This window comes from Dioscorea cayenensis, chromosome 16 (assembly GCF_009730915.1).
Source record: "Dioscorea cayenensis subsp. rotundata cultivar TDr96_F1 chromosome 16, TDr96_F1_v2_PseudoChromosome.rev07_lg8_w22 25.fasta, whole genome shotgun sequence".
Taxonomy (NCBI): Eukaryota; Viridiplantae; Streptophyta; class Magnoliopsida; order Dioscoreales; family Dioscoreaceae; genus Dioscorea; species Dioscorea cayenensis.
The window spans coordinates 12,652,742-12,668,487 of NC_052486.1; the positions used below are offsets into that span (position 1 = coordinate 12,652,742).

The 15,746-nt window shown below is 40.8% G+C and overlaps 1 non-coding gene across 1 annotated transcript; it reads right to left on the reverse strand.

Annotated features, from left to right (window-relative positions):
• Positions 1-2,033: 2,033 nt before the first annotated feature.
• LOC120279826 lies at positions 2,034-2,140 on the reverse strand. The gene has a single exon (XR_005542126.1). It is a non-coding gene; the product is annotated as a small nucleolar RNA R71 (small nucleolar RNA).
• Positions 2,141-15,746: the final 13,606 nt, after the last annotated feature.

Here is a 15,746-nt window from a genome sequence, read left to right on the forward strand (position 1 = left end):
GTTACTGCAGTAAATCAATGTAGTAATTCAATGTAGCGATTCATCGTTCTAGCGAAAGAAAAATTAGATTTCCTATGATTCACATGGGAGTGTGGGCGTGTGGAAATTCCACACGCCTGGTGTGTGTCTTTGATTCCGACCTTTTCTAAAGCAAAACTTGCATCGATTTGGGAATATTTTTCCATCTTTCCACTATCTTTTCCCCTACTTTGGAGAGGCCTAGAGCTAGGGTTTAAAGGGGGTTTGGCAAGCTTTTTGGAGTGCTTCTATGGCTATCTACACCGCGTTCCTTTGGAAGAGGGTTATTGGGGAAGCTTTTAAAGTCGGTCTTGGTCGGCGAGGTGTGCTCAGGCTTGACAAGGGAACCTTTGAAGAGGATGAGGGCTACTCGATAAGACAATTGACACGAATACCAAGGGGGTTTTACTTATCGATTGCATGTTTTTACTTTTTATTTTATTATTGATTATATCTTGCTTCATGGAGAGCTAAACCCCTAGTGGGTACTTGGACTTGTAAACCCTAGGATGTTATTGTTTCATTGACCTTTTATTATGCTTTCCTTAATTGATGTCTTTAATTAGTTCCAATCTTGAATGCTTGTTGAATGATTTCTCCCTTAGAGTGACAATAGGGTTGAGAGTTTACATTGGTAGTCCTTGTGGTGGTGACACACTATGAGGAATAGACAAAAAGAAAAGAGATTAGAGAGAGTCGAGAGGGTGAGTCGAGAGGTAGCGGACGTCCCATTTCCCTTCATTGTGATTAATCCTACCTCCGTGTTCCAAGAGTTTTTTATGGTCATAATAGAGTGAAGTTCTAAAAGAGAAACTCTGTTTGGGCTTAATTCTTGCGAGCAACGAGTGAAAGTGTTGAAATAATCCTCGGTCTTTGAGGGCTTAATTGTGACTAGGGGTCTTTCACCTAGGCCACAGAAGGTTAGACCTAATATTAGGAATAAGGTTTATCACTGGAATCCCTAGAGCTTCTTATGGCCATAGCGAGTGTGAGGTGTTGAGGCCGATTGATTTCTCCACGGGGCATCGAGTTAGGAGACATAATAATAGGTCTTGCACTTGAGCAATAATCCTAGGGGGAGCAATGTCCGAGTGTCCCACTTTCAATCGATTGCCTTTCTTCTCATTTTCTTATACCTCTCTTTCTTATTTTCTTTAGTTCTTTTCATATCGATTCTGTTCAGAATACTATTGATTCATCTTCACTTTAGTTAAATAGTAATCTTTGTGTTTTCGATCACTATTCCTAGTGGATTCGATTACCCACTCATCGGGGTATTATTAGTTTGACAAACCCGATGCGAGTTGCGGGTCACTACGCATAGAGTGTGTCAAGTTTTTTGGCGCCGTTCTTGGGGAATAGGAGTTTTAGAAACACTTTGCACTTTGCTATTTTAGCTATTAATCATTTACTCTGTTTCACACGTTCTTATTCTATCATCGTTCTTATTAGTTTTTCTTTCTTTTGTAGCAGCTCCAGGTTATGACCAAAGGGAACCCTTCGACATTGGTTGAAGGAGATCCTAAACTTGAACGAACACTTCGTAGAAGGCATAAAGAACCTGTGTAAGAACATAATCATTCAGTTGAAATAAAGGATGAAGGATATGAAAATATGGCTGAACAAGAGGGCCAAAGAAGAACTCTTTTCAGATTTTTGTAAGACCTACTATTCATGGGACACAATCGAGCATTGTGAGGGCCACCCAATGTAGCACCCAAAATTTTTGAGTTAAAAGTGGCCTTTATTCGAGATGGTTCAACAGGTCCCAACAATTTAACGGGTTAGCTGATGAAGACCCGAACAATCATATTGAGAACTTCCTTGAAGTGTGCGACATGTTGAAGATCAATAAGGTTTTTAATGATGAAATTCACTTGAGGGCTTTCCCATTCACTTTGAAAGGAAGGGCAAACAGCAGTGACTCCATTCATTGCCAAGAGCTTCCCATCACAACATGGAATAAAATGGTTGAAGCTTTCCTTGCAAGGTACTACCCTCCGGGAAAATCAGTAAAGCTTCGCACTGAGATATCTTCATTTGTTCAGATAGAGCTTGAAACTTTGTTTGAGACTTGGGAATGATTCAAGGACCTTTTGCGGAAGTGTCCACAACATGGGATCCCCGAGTGGATGATCATTAATACATTTTATAACGGGTTTAGCTCAAGCAACAAACAACTTCTAGATGTCGTCGCAGGAGATACAATGGGGAAAAAGACTCCCGAACAAGACTCCGGAAGCTACAATTGGAATGCTAAAGAAAGGAAGAAAGTGGCCGGACTCCATTAAATTGATGCGGTTACATCCTTGCCAGCCCAAGTGGAGGCATTGAGCAGGAAATTGGATACATTGACTTCACCAAGGGTAGCCACAATCAAAAGTTGTGATGGTTATGGGGGTACGCATCTGCCATCTGATTGTCCTATTTCGATTGCTACTTCAGCCCCAACAGAACAAGTAGACTTTTTGGGAATTCTGGGAAGAGGAAAAGGTAATCCTTATAGCAACACCTACAACCAAGCGTGGAGAAGCCATCCCAACTTTTCTTGGAATGACCAAGGGAAACAAAAGGCCATGGCACCACTAGGTTTTCAACAACAACAAGTCCCAAACATGGAGAATCGAGCTTCAGGCTTGGAAACCCGGATGACCTATTTAGAGAAAGCTTTGACAAGATTCGTCTAGTCATCAGAGACGAGGTTTCAATCGGTTGAAGCTACACTTCGCAACTACACCGCGTTATTGCACAATCTAGAAAATCAAGTGGGGCAAATTGTGAAGTCTCTATCAGAGAGACCACAAGGAATCTTGCCTAGTAACATCTAAACCAATCCGAGAGAATATGTGAAGGTGATCACTTTGATAAGTGGTCATAAGGTTGAGGGTAGGCTTCCCAGTGAGAAGACTTATGTGGAAGAACTCGAGGTCGTGGAGGTTGGTGAGAGAACTAAAGGAAAGGAGGTGGCACCCCCACCTTACAAGCCAAGAATCCCTTATCCTTCAAGGTTAAAGAACGACCAAAATAATGAACAATACAAGATGTTTTTGCAAAAGAATATGCCGAATAAGAAGAAAAACCCTGGAAGCTTTATTATTCCATGCAACATTGGTAATATGGGTGAAGAGATGGCATTGGCTGATTAGGGGGCTAGTATCAACGTCAAGCTGTACTTGTTTTTTTAGAAGCTAGGCTTGGGAGATCCTAGGCCCACTGGGATGACACTTCAATTGCCGGACCGAATGGTTAGACATCTAAGGGGCATTATCAAAGACGTACTTGTGAAGGTTGACAAGTATATATATTTCTTGTGGACTTTGTAGTGTTGGATATCGATGAGGATATAGATGTTCCTTTGATACTTTGAGGCCGTTCTTGTGCACTTCCAAGGCACTTATCGACATGGATAGTGGGGAGTTGACACTGAGGGTTAGAGACAACAAGTTGACATACCACCTCACCAAAGCCATGGACGGTGGGGACTTTGATGGTACTCTTTACTTTCTTGACACTACCGATAAACTAATAGATGAATATGTGCAGGAAATGTTGAATCCAAACCCATATGAAGGGGTGCTAGACCAAGAAGTGGAAAATGAAGAAGTCTTGATGTTTGGTCTAGAGGAAAAGGTATCATCTACCCCAGGGATCATGAAAAAGGTGCTCTAAAAGATGAAGCGAGAAAGGAGACACCACAAGAAACACCCCAAGGCTAATGGGGATGTACAAGAACGGAGTGAAGGTGACAAACCCTCTTTTGGTAACATGTTCAATAACTCCTCCTCTACCCTCAAAAGATTATGTTCATCATGCTTTCAAGTTATGGGTAAGAGGGAAACCTTCATCCATGAGCCCGCTTGAGGTAAGAAGAGGTACATCAATCTTAGTGACGTTAAACAAGCACTTCTTGGGAGGCTACCCAAGTCTTTACTGTTTTTCTAGTTTTTAGTTTAGAACTTACATGATTAAGCTTTTGAGTGTTGGTGTCTTGATCTTTTACATGCTATTGTTATGTTTTTCTTGTGGATCGTTGGTATTTTCATGTGCTTAATCGTGTGTTGCAAAGTTTTCTTGCTCGTTTGAGCATGTTTTTCATTATTCTCTAGGTTACTTGTGCATATTATAAGCAGGCTTTGAATAGGTGTAAATGTTCTAAAATTTTCTGCAAAGTTTGTGATTTTTTTTAAGTTATCCAGAGAAGACACACGTTCATATGGAATTTCCACACGGGCGTGTAATTTCATTCAGAGCTTATCTCGAGAGGACACAGGGGCATGTGTCTGCCCTTGTGAAGGACCTTGTGACGATCACACGCCCGTGGGTAATTTCCACACAGGCGTGTGTTTCTCTGCAGATATTCAGAGCCCTATCCTGAGAAGACACAGGGGCATGTGTCTACTCCTATGTCTGACCTTGTGCATTACTCACGGGCATGGTGATTTCTTACAGAGAAGACCTCGTCATCCTGAGAAGACACAGGAGTGTGTGAATGCCCCTGTGAGTGGCCCTGTGGAGATCTACGCCTGTGTGGGATTTCCACACGGGCTTGTGAAACACTTATACAAATTTTTCATGTGGACAGAGGGGCCATAAAGGCGTGTGTGTGCCCCTGTGGGTTGGGCACACGGGCGTGGGGAATTTCCACACGCCCGTGTAGTTTCATTCAGAGCAGAAAGTATGTTATTGATTGATTGCCCGCAAGTGTACGGGGTTGCCAAAAAATACCTTATACAAAAGCCCAAGGATCATATTCCACGGGGCTAAGGAGCTCCTATTACTCCTCCATCACTTACTTTCTAACCTTACCACTTAAGCATGGTATACTACTCTAATACATGCAAGAATGTAAATAAAACACAAGTATAACAATTCCAAGGCATGCAAGAAAATAAAAAGAGCAATGATGATAAGAATAGGCATAGGGATGAGGATTCCCAAGAGGGGTCATGATGATGTATGGATACATAAGAATAAAATAGCAAGGGTGATTTAAACCGACGGACCTCAACAATAGTTCAACCCCAATTTCTCGGCGGTTAAACCCTAATCCCATACAAATGATGATAAGGATCTCTCCCTAATCATATTCCTACGATTGCATTAAGTACATGGAGATCACGCAATAAGGATGCACTTAACCTAAGTTTGTCCTCATGGTTCGGAGTGGCTACCTACATGCAATTTCTAGGTATGTTGGTCAAAGATTACCCCTTTTAGCTCATTATCGATCTAGTATACGCGAGTAGGTCACATCTACATGTATAACTCAAACAAGAACTAAGGATCTCTCCAACTAATAGTTCCAGGCGTGAAACACAATGAGCTAAACCATAAATCACACCAATGCATTCCAAATACAAGTGTAGCATCTAAAATACATGATGAACCCCCCAAGGTTCACCTACATCCAGTGGCCTTGGGGGTCTAGTGTTCCATCATACAAACAAGTATCTCAAACTCAACAAAATTAAGAAGTAAATGCATAAATGACACTCCCTAGTCCGAATGATGATGAGGATGGAGAATGCCGGCCGAATGATGATTCCTCTAACCCAAGGAAGGCCGAATGCTCCTCCTCCTTTGATGATGAAGCTCTCCCCTTGAAGTTCAAGCTCTTGATCTCTCCAAGCCTCAAGCCAAAACACTCCCAAGAATGATGTCTTCGTTCTGCTTTTCTCTCCCAAGTAATGGCTGCCAAGAGTACCGTGACCTGGTTTTCTTCTCTTTTTCACCCAAATTGTATCTTCGTGTCTTCCGTGGCGTTTTCGTGCCCTGCAAAGCAAATAACACACAATTAAGCACAAAACGGGCATCAATTCTTATAAAAATACATGCTAGATATATCAAATATATACACTAAAATACGTACATTTAGACACTTATCAAATATCCCCACACCTAAGCGTTTGCTTGCCCCCAAGTAAACAAATCATGAAGAACAAAGGAAATTATAAGTGGCTAAATGTATTACCTCCGGCTCAAATAAATTCAAGACTTTACAAGCATCGGAAAATGATAAGTAGATAATGAGTTACAACCATTAAGCACAACAAAAAGATCCTGTCTCATCTCTTATATGTCTGTGCCATGTGTGTGAACCTAGTATTTCATCTGCCCTGAATTGGTCTAGCCTACCGGCATCAATCAGTATAGCTCTAGATGGTAATCACTCCACATGTAAGAGTACTCAGTCTTAAAATGCTAAGTGCTACTCCAATGAACAAGTAAGATCCTTATAAGTCCTAAACTTGAACTAACTACCACTTTTCTTCTCAAAACCTCTAGTAGGTAGCCAAAAAATCACTAGTGTTTTTATATTCATTTCATTTCATTTTTTTTCTTTCTTTTTCGAGTCCGACTGCCATAGATTGCACCAAAAATGTTTCTGGAGAGTGCACATGCTGGTTAGGCACAAGAGCCACCCAACTACTCGATTACAGTCTACATAGATGCATTCATGCTTCATTAGCAGAGGAATACTAACATAGACTCATTTTTCTCTTTTCATTTATTCTTTTTTTTTCATCATTTTCTTTTTTACATTCAACCTAGATCATGTCTTTAGACTACTCTACATGCTACAAAACTAGGGCTAGCTCAACAAGACTTAGAAGTTCTTAAGAGTTTATTGAAAGAAAGAACTTAGAATTCTAAGGTGGAGTACTCAAAGTTGTGTGTTAAGCAATCAAGAGAGATAGAGTAGTCATGTTGGCTATTCCCAGGGCATCAACACAAGATTCAGTGCACAAGACAATACTAGAGGTGAAACATGATTCAATAGAGTACAACAACAAATATGTAACTCAAATCAATCATTAATCCATGCTATAAAAGTCTTACAATAATGAACAAGCCATCATGAGTAACACTAGCATGCAAACAATAACCCTAATAGATACAATATACCCATCCCCCACCTAGTGTTGTACATTGTCCCCAATGTACACTAATCATGAAAAGCATGGTGATATTTGCAATGAAGACAATAGAGGAGGGTGGAACAAACTTCCCTGGTTAATCTTGTGGACATAGCAAGGAGTGACCCAAACAAAAGGTGTTGCAAGCTTTTCATGTCGGGTCCGCCTTCAATGGAATATTGAGAGGCTCACCAAGCTCCCTTAATGCCCTGCAAGGCATAAAGGAGCATCATCATTCCAAACAAAAATTAAGATTGCAATAATAAATACTAGAGAGTAGTCAAAACACACAAACATACTAGATAAAAGGAAGCAAAGTTCTACACAAGGTTGGTAGTGCATCCCCTTCCCAACTTATTACAACCAAACAAACACACTTGCATCAAAAGTAAAGCAAAGAAATAAACTAAAGAAGTAAAGCAAATGTCCATGCTCAAATGTCCAACTAGTCATCACAAGATATTGAGGATGTGATTCTCTTGGTGTGCTTCCAAATTTCTCAAAACCTCCAAAGTAAGTTGGTGAAAGGTAGGATCATCAATTGATAATAAATTCACCAAAAACTATGTGAAAGTAATTCCTTGAATTGTTCATGCGTCCCAAATATTTCCAAAATACCCCATTCTATGTGATGAAGTGTGCCACATGGTTTGGTCTTCGAAACTTCACACTTCTCCTTATGATTAGCATGCTTAAAGTGGGGTTCTTCGGGGTTGCCATTGTGTTTCTTGGACGTTTGGAGGCAAATTTCTTGACATGTGGCATTCCTACATCAATAATAATCCAAATAAGAATGAAAGGAATCCAAGAGAATGCATAATGTGGCATGAAAATGGAAAAAACATGAAGAAATTGAAGTGAATAGGATCCATATGGCATATGGAGCCCGTATGGATACTATTCAATTTGCAAGAGTTTCCTCTCATCATGAATTCGAAAAATATTGTACATAAATTTGAGATAATTCAAAGACATGATGCTCATGCCACACAATATAAGCTAAAAGCTTGAAACAATCCACACAAAAGCTCAAGAAAGCAAGAAGAAAAGATATAAAAAATCTCATCACAACAAGCTTCTTACCATCAAAAATTTGAAAACACTTGAGTAGAGCTTGAAGACAAACACTAGATCAACTTCCCAAGGAGATGTGGAGATGATTTAGAACAATATTTAGTGAGATCCGGCCATGGAAAGATGAATAATAGATGCTAGGGCTCTGTTGGAGAAGAAGAAGAATGAGGAGAGAGAGAAATTGGCAACATTTACATGAAAAATAAGGCTCCATACGGCCTCAATGAGCAGCTCATTGAGGCCGTATGCGCTAGTGTAAAGTTGCTGGAATTTCTTGATGGCCTCAATGAGCAGCTCATTGAGGCCACATAGGTTAGTTCAAAGTTTCTAGATGGTATTGATGGCGTCAATGAGCAGCTCATTGAGGCCGTATAGGCTAGTTCAAACTTTCTGAATTTTCTTCATGGCCTCAATGAGCAACTCATTGAGGCCGTATGACTTTAAAAACATAAGCTAAGGCTTTGGTTGCTTCTTCAAACACATGGCCATGTTTACAAAGTGTTCTAAGATCATCTCCACCATGAAATAATGGTTCAAAATTTCGATCTAAAACATTAAATGATAGCCCAAACAAGTCCCACTCCACAATAAAATCAAGTAAACAACCACATGGACAATGATCAAGATAAACAAAGTGATGAGAGAATGGACTTATTCAAATTAACAACTCTAACAAAATACAAAAAATAACAAGAACATGAACACAAAGAACACACAAATATGAAAATAAACCCCCGAATGCTTGGGTTGCCTCCCAAGAAGCGCTTGTTTAACGTCATGAGCCTAACGTACCTTTTCACTTACCTCATGGGGGTTCGAATAATTTGAAATTTCCCTCGTTCATCTTCAAATTATTGGTGTTTCTTCCCAGTAAATTCAAGGACATCAATGAGTAAACTTCACATTTTTCATGAGTGAAAGGAGATGGAGATTGTACCTTTTTTTTTTGAGGTGTTGGATGGGAGTGAATGATACCTTTCTTCTTCTTTCCCCGGACCTCCTTCCAAATTTTTTTCAACATTGAATCTTTCTTTTCTTTTTCTTTGGCATTGGTACACATAACCTTCTCCTTTGGTTTCTTCCAATTAGGACTTGAAAGAGGAGAGTGAGGTTCTTCTTGATCTTTATTTCCTAGCTCTCCCAAGTAGTCATCCAATGGGTTTAATGATAGCACCTCCTGCGCACAATCAGAAATTAAAAGTTTAGTTTCATCAACAAAATAAAGCATGTCATCATGGTCTAAAAAGTGTTTCATGGCCGCCGATAGCGTGTACACTGCTTCTTCCTTACCAACTCTTAATGTTAATTTTCCTCTTTTAAGGTCAATTAGGGCACCGAAGATAGTGAGGAATGGCCGACCAAGAATCAATGCTGTCTCCACATCTTCATCAATATCCATGATGACAAAATCCACAGGAAACACAAATTTGTCCACCCGGACAATCACATCTTCTACAATCCCATGAGGCTTGTTGTTGATCGATCCGCCAATTGTAAAATCATTCTCGTGGGTCTAAGTTCATCAAGACCAAGCTTCACATACATGGTATAGGACATAACATTAATGCTTTCCCCAGAGTCCGCTAGTGCATTTTCTTGAACTCCATCCTCAAGTAAACATGGAATTATGAAGCTTCCCGGATCTTTCAATTTTTGTGGGAGCTGCTTCTCCAAAATGGCCGAGCAATTTCCCGTGAGTGCAACTGTGCCCTCTTCTTCCAATTTTCTCTTGTTTGTTAGTAATTCCTTCAAAAACTTGGCATACTTGGGCATTTGAATTAAAGCTTCCACAATTGGGATGTTTATGTGGAGTTGCTTGAAGATGTTGATAAATTTTCTGAATTGAGCATACTCCTTATCTTGCTTCAATCTAGCCGGATAGGGAATTGGAGGTTTGTATTCAGACCGCTTTGATGAACCTTTTTTTGGACTTTCCTTATCTTCACTTTGCTTGTTTTTCTCGATAACTTTCTCCACTATGTTAGGGTCTTCCACTTCGGCTACCCTAGTCTCCTTGACACTTGGGTCCACTATGACCCTTGTCTCAACCTGTTTCCCGCTTCTAAGGGAAATGGCCTTCAAGTGCTCTCTTGGGTTCTTGTCAGTGTTGCTAGGAAGACTGCCTGAAGGTCGCTCAGAATTTGCTTTAGCAAGCTGCCCCACTTGGTGCTCGAGGGACTGTACAGAAGCTTGAAGGTTTTGCAAAATAGAGCTAATTTCATTAAACTGTCTGCCATGTTGAGCAAGCTGAGCATTCACCTTACTGAACTGAGTATCCATACTGAACTGAGTATCCAAACTACTGGTTATACTATTGAATCTTGATTTAGTGTTAATCATGAATTTGGCAAGTATATCTTCAGTAGTGAACCTCTTCTTTAGCACTAGTTGTTACATTTGGGGACCTTGTGGAGGTGGTGCAGCTTTTTATTGTTACCCTTGATTCCATGAAACGTTTGGGTGCTATTTCCACCCCGAAATATAAGTTGAGCTGTAAGGATTCCCTTGTTGCCTTTGTCCCCTAATATAACAAACATTCTCAATTGGGGTGATGGAGGAACTAGAAATAGGACATTGGACGACTCTATGCCCTCCATGATAAGTGCTTGCGCATTATGAATGCGAAGCGTTCATTCCTTATGTTGAGCATTACTTTTCTTAGGTTTTTACATTAATATGTGTGTTTTTATGTTACTTTTACGCAGGTAGGGCTGTGAGGCCGAGTATGAAGGAAATAAGCCAATGTGGATCATAATGCACTTATTTTGGAGGAGATCTTGCTAAAGTTCAATACGCGAAGACATAGGACAGGTGTGAGATGCTAGAGTATGTGCCAACCTTCTCGCATTCGAGTGAGCACATCCATTTGGAGGGGCACAAAGGCAGTCACACTCGAGCATTCCGACCTATGCATATAAGAACAAGAGCTCCACCAACATGTATATCATTGAAGAAGCTAGTGATTCAAGATGTTAACGTGTGCCCGTTTGCGTTACCCCGAGGAAAGTATGGAACTGGGAAGTTATTCAGGTCGAAGGCTGTAGCAGAGCACTGTAGCAATAATATAACAATTACTGTAGCAGCACTGTTCACAGCCGGCCGAGAAATCAGAGAAACAGAGAATCTACACGGGCGTGTGGAAATTATCCACGCCCGTGTGGAAATTCCGCACGGGCGCGTGTAGCGTCCACGCCCATGGAGTTGCCCGATTCCAGCCCTATTTAAAGCTGATTCAGCCCCGATTTTGATATTCTTTTCTCCATCTTTTCCCCAACTTGAGAGAGGGCTTCGGCTAGGATTTTGAGGGGTATTGGCCAAGGTTTTGGAGAGGTTCTACGGCTCTGACATCGTCATTCCAGAGGAAGAAGGTTGGTAGGGGAGCTTCGGTCGAGGCGTATCCTATACCGGACGAGGGAATCCTTGGACGACGAGTAGAGGACTCTCCGCAAGACCATCAACACGACAATCGAGGGGGTTTCTTTGATTGTACTTAGCTCCATGGAGAGCTAAACCCCTAGTGTGTACTTCAGTGATTGTGAACCCTAGGATGTATTCGTTTCTTTGAACTTCTTTATTATGCTTTCAATAAATTGATGTTTATTGTGAGTTCCAACCTTGAATGCTTGATTGTATGAACATTTCCCCTAGAGTGACACTAGGATTAAGAGTTCTTGTTGGTAACCTTGTGAGTGAGTGACACACCACGAGCGTTAGACAAATCTAGGTTGGAGAGGGTTGAGAGGGTGAGTCGAGAGGTACAGGAGCGTCCCCTTTCCGCTCCGACGTGATAGATTCTACCTCCGTTCCTTGAGTTCTTTGCGGCCATAATAGAGTGAATGGTCTAAGGGATGAACCTCCGCTGGGGCCTAGTTGCGCGTGCAATGGAGTGAAGCGTTGAGGGGATCTTAGTATCTATGGCTTAATTGTGGCTAGGGACCTTCCGCCTGGACCAAAGGGTTAGGTCTATAATTAGGAAGCGATTTATCACTTGGAATCCCTAGAGCACATTGCAACTTTGGGACATGAATTGAGTTAGGCATAGTTGACCTTAGATTTGGGACTATGTATGTAAGGATCTCTACGACTCACCATTGCATTTATTACAAAGCATAATAGAGAGTTCTTGCACTTGAAACGATTTTTTCTAGGTGAAGCATCATCCGTGTACCCCATCTTTATCGATTGCCTTGCCTCCTGCTTACTTTTACTCTCTTACTTGTTGCTTTTAATTGTTGAGAATTGAATCATTATCACACTTATCATTGTTGATACTCCACATAGCTAAGAATCGAATTAAGTGTCTTTACTCCCTACTTCCTGTGGATTTGACCCCGCTCACCCGGGATTATTACTTCGACAAACCTGTGCACTTGCGGGATATACGCAAGGGGACCTTGTCAAGTTTTTGGCGCCGTTGCCGGGGAGCTAGACGTTTAGAGATACTTTGCACTTTGTTTTCTTAGCTATTTCACCACACATTCTAATTCATATTTTCTTATTCTATCATTGCTCTAATTTTTCCTTATTTCTTTTTGTTGCAGAAAATGATCAACATGTTTGAATCATTTGACACTATCATGAGGATGGTTGAACACGTAGAGCAGAAAGTTTCTAACAGTTGCATGGAATGACATATCGTGTTATTCTTACCATGGACAATGTACAACTCAACAACCATTAGAAGAATCGGTTGAAGAGTACATCACCAGGATTCAAGGGAAAAGCTGTGAATTAGATAATGTGATAAAGTAGTTTAAGGAATCCACTTCAGTGTCAATGAGTGACCAGTTCGAGGAGAGTGTAGAAAGAATCCTTGCTAGGTTTGATTCTTCCTATCAAGATCAGAAGCAAGAACTCTTTTCAGTTGGAGTTGCTATTTCAAATTTGGAATTCTGTGGAATGGACACGTTGATATCCAGTGCAGATTGTAAAGAAATAGATTTCCAGGTGGAAAAGGAAGAGAGTAACTGTGAACATGAGGCGAATGATTTCGAGGAGATTGATAAATTGAAGGAGGGTAGCTTGCGGCCGTCAATTGTCGAACCACCATAACTTGAGCTTAAGACTCTTCCAGCACATTTGGAATATGCATTCCTAATGGAGGACTCTAAACTCTCCGTAATCATGGCATCGAACTTATCTGCAGAACAAAAGGATAAGCTTGTTAGCATGTTGAAAAAGCACAAATCAGCTATCGCATGGAAGATCTCCGACATTAAGGGTATAAATCCATCATTCTGCACTCATAAGATCCTAATGGAGGATGACTATAAATCTGTGATCCAACCTCAGCGAAGATTGAACCCGAATATGAAGGAGGTTGTTAAGGCGAAGGTAATAAAACTTTTGGATGCAGGAATTATCTACCCTATATCCGACAGCAAGTGGGTGAGTCCGACCCAAGTTGTCCAGAAAAAAGGAGGAATAACAGTAGTGAGGAATGAAAAGAATGCGTTAATCCCCACGAGGACAGTTACTGGTTGGCGAGTCTACATTGATTATAGAAGACTAAATGACGTCACTCGGAAAGATCACTTTCCTTTGCCATTCATTGACCAAATGTTGGAGCGACTAGCGGGGCATCATTTCTACTGTTTCCTTGATGGCATGTCAGAATACTTTCAAATTCCGATAGCCCCAGAAGATCAGGAGAAAACCAGATTTACTTGCCCTTATGGAACATTTGCTTATAGAAGAATGCCTTTCGGGTTGTGTAATGCCGCTGCAACATTTCAGCGCTGCATGATGGCAATTTTTGATGACTTTCTCGAAGATATTATGGAAGTTTTCATGGATGATTTTTCAGTGTTCGGGGACTCTTTCGATGCTTGCTTAAACAATTTGGAAAGAGTATTAGTGAGATGTGAAGAGACAAATCTTGTACTTAACTGGGAGAAATGTCATTTTATGGTAAAAGAAGGCATTGTCCTTGGACATAAGATTTCTCAGGCAGGTGTGGAGATGGATAAGGCGAAGATTGAGATAATTGACAAGCTTCCACCACCTACGAATATAAAAGGGATCCGCAGTTTCTTGGGTCATGCAGGTTTTTACAGAAGATTTATTAAGGACTTTTCAAAAATCTCCCAACCGTTGACCAAACTTCTAGAGAAGGATACCCCTTTTGACTTCAGAAACGACTGTCTGAATGCATTCAATGTATTGAAAGAGAAGTTAGTGCAAGAACCAATCTTAACAACGCCAAAGTGGGATGAGCCATTCGAAGTAATGTGTGATGCTAGTGATTATGCAGTGGGAGCGGTTTTGGGTCAGAGAAGAAATAAGAAATTTCAACCGATCTATTACGCTAGCAAGACTCTCACAAGTGCACAAGAGAATTACACCACTACTGAAAAGGAACTATTAGCAGTAGTGTATGCTTTTGATAAATTCAAACCATATCTCATCCTATCTAATGTCACCATATTCACAGATCATTCTGCACTCCGCTATCTCATGAACAAGGCAGATGCGAAGCCAATATTGATTCTGTGGATATTGTTGTTGTAAGAATTCGACATGGAAATCAAAGATAAAAAGGGGACAGAGAATGTGGTTGCTGATCATTTGTCGAGATTAGAGGATTGTGAGGGGCAAGAACCGGCAAGCAAGGAAGTTAATGATTTCTTCCCTGAAGAACATCTGTATGCGGTACAGGAATCAAAATCAAAAGATACCCCATGGTTTGCGGATTTTGCAAACTATCTGTCCGGAAAGGTATTGAAGCAAGGCTTAAGCTTTCAACAGAAGAAGAAATTTTTCAGTGACCTTAAGAATTTTTTCTGGGATGATCCGTACCTATTCCATATTTGTGCAGATCAGGTGGTGCGAAGGTGTGTTTCTAGGGAGGAAGGATGGAACATCATTGCGCATTGTCACTCAGGCCCAGTGGGGGGGCACTATGCGTCAAGTCGAACTGCAGAGAAGATTCTAGCTGCTGGGTTCTACTGGCCGACTTTATTCCAAGATGTTCATCAATTCGTTTTACGATGTGATAGTTGTCAAAGGGTTGGAAACTTATCACGAAGGGATGAGATGCCTCAAATTCCTATGCAATTTTGCGAGGTGTTTGATGTATGGGGAATTGATTTCATGGGACCATTTCCAAAGTCCAATGGCAATCAATACATTATAGTAGCAGTTGACTATGTTTCCAAGTGGGTGGAAGCCCAAGCTCTTCCAACTAATGATGCAAGAACTGTGGTGAAATTTCTTAAGAAGTTATTCGCTCGTTTCGGAACTCCAAGAATTATCATTAGCGATCGGGGAACACATTTTTGTAATACACAACTGGCGAAAGTGTTAAAGCGTTATGGGGTTCATCATCATCTTGCAACACCTTACCATCCGCAAACTAGTGGGCAAGTGGAGGTTACAAATAGAGAGCTCAAGAGAATCTTAACTAAAACAGTGGAACAAGGTAAACGAGATTGGTCTGAAAGGTTGGACGACACGCTTTGGGCTCATAGAACTGCATACAAATGCCAATAGGGACCACTCTCTATAATCTACTGTATGGAAAATCTTGCCATTTACCGGTGGAATTAGAGCACAAGGCATATTGGGCAATTAAAGTGATGAATTTTGACTTGTGCAAATCTAGAGAGCAACGAATATTACATCTCAATGAGCTAGATGAATGGAGGCTGAAGGCATATGAGAATGCAAGGATATATAAGGAAAGGATTCGGAAGTGGCATGACAAGCATATTAAAACCCCGAAAGACTTCAAAGTCG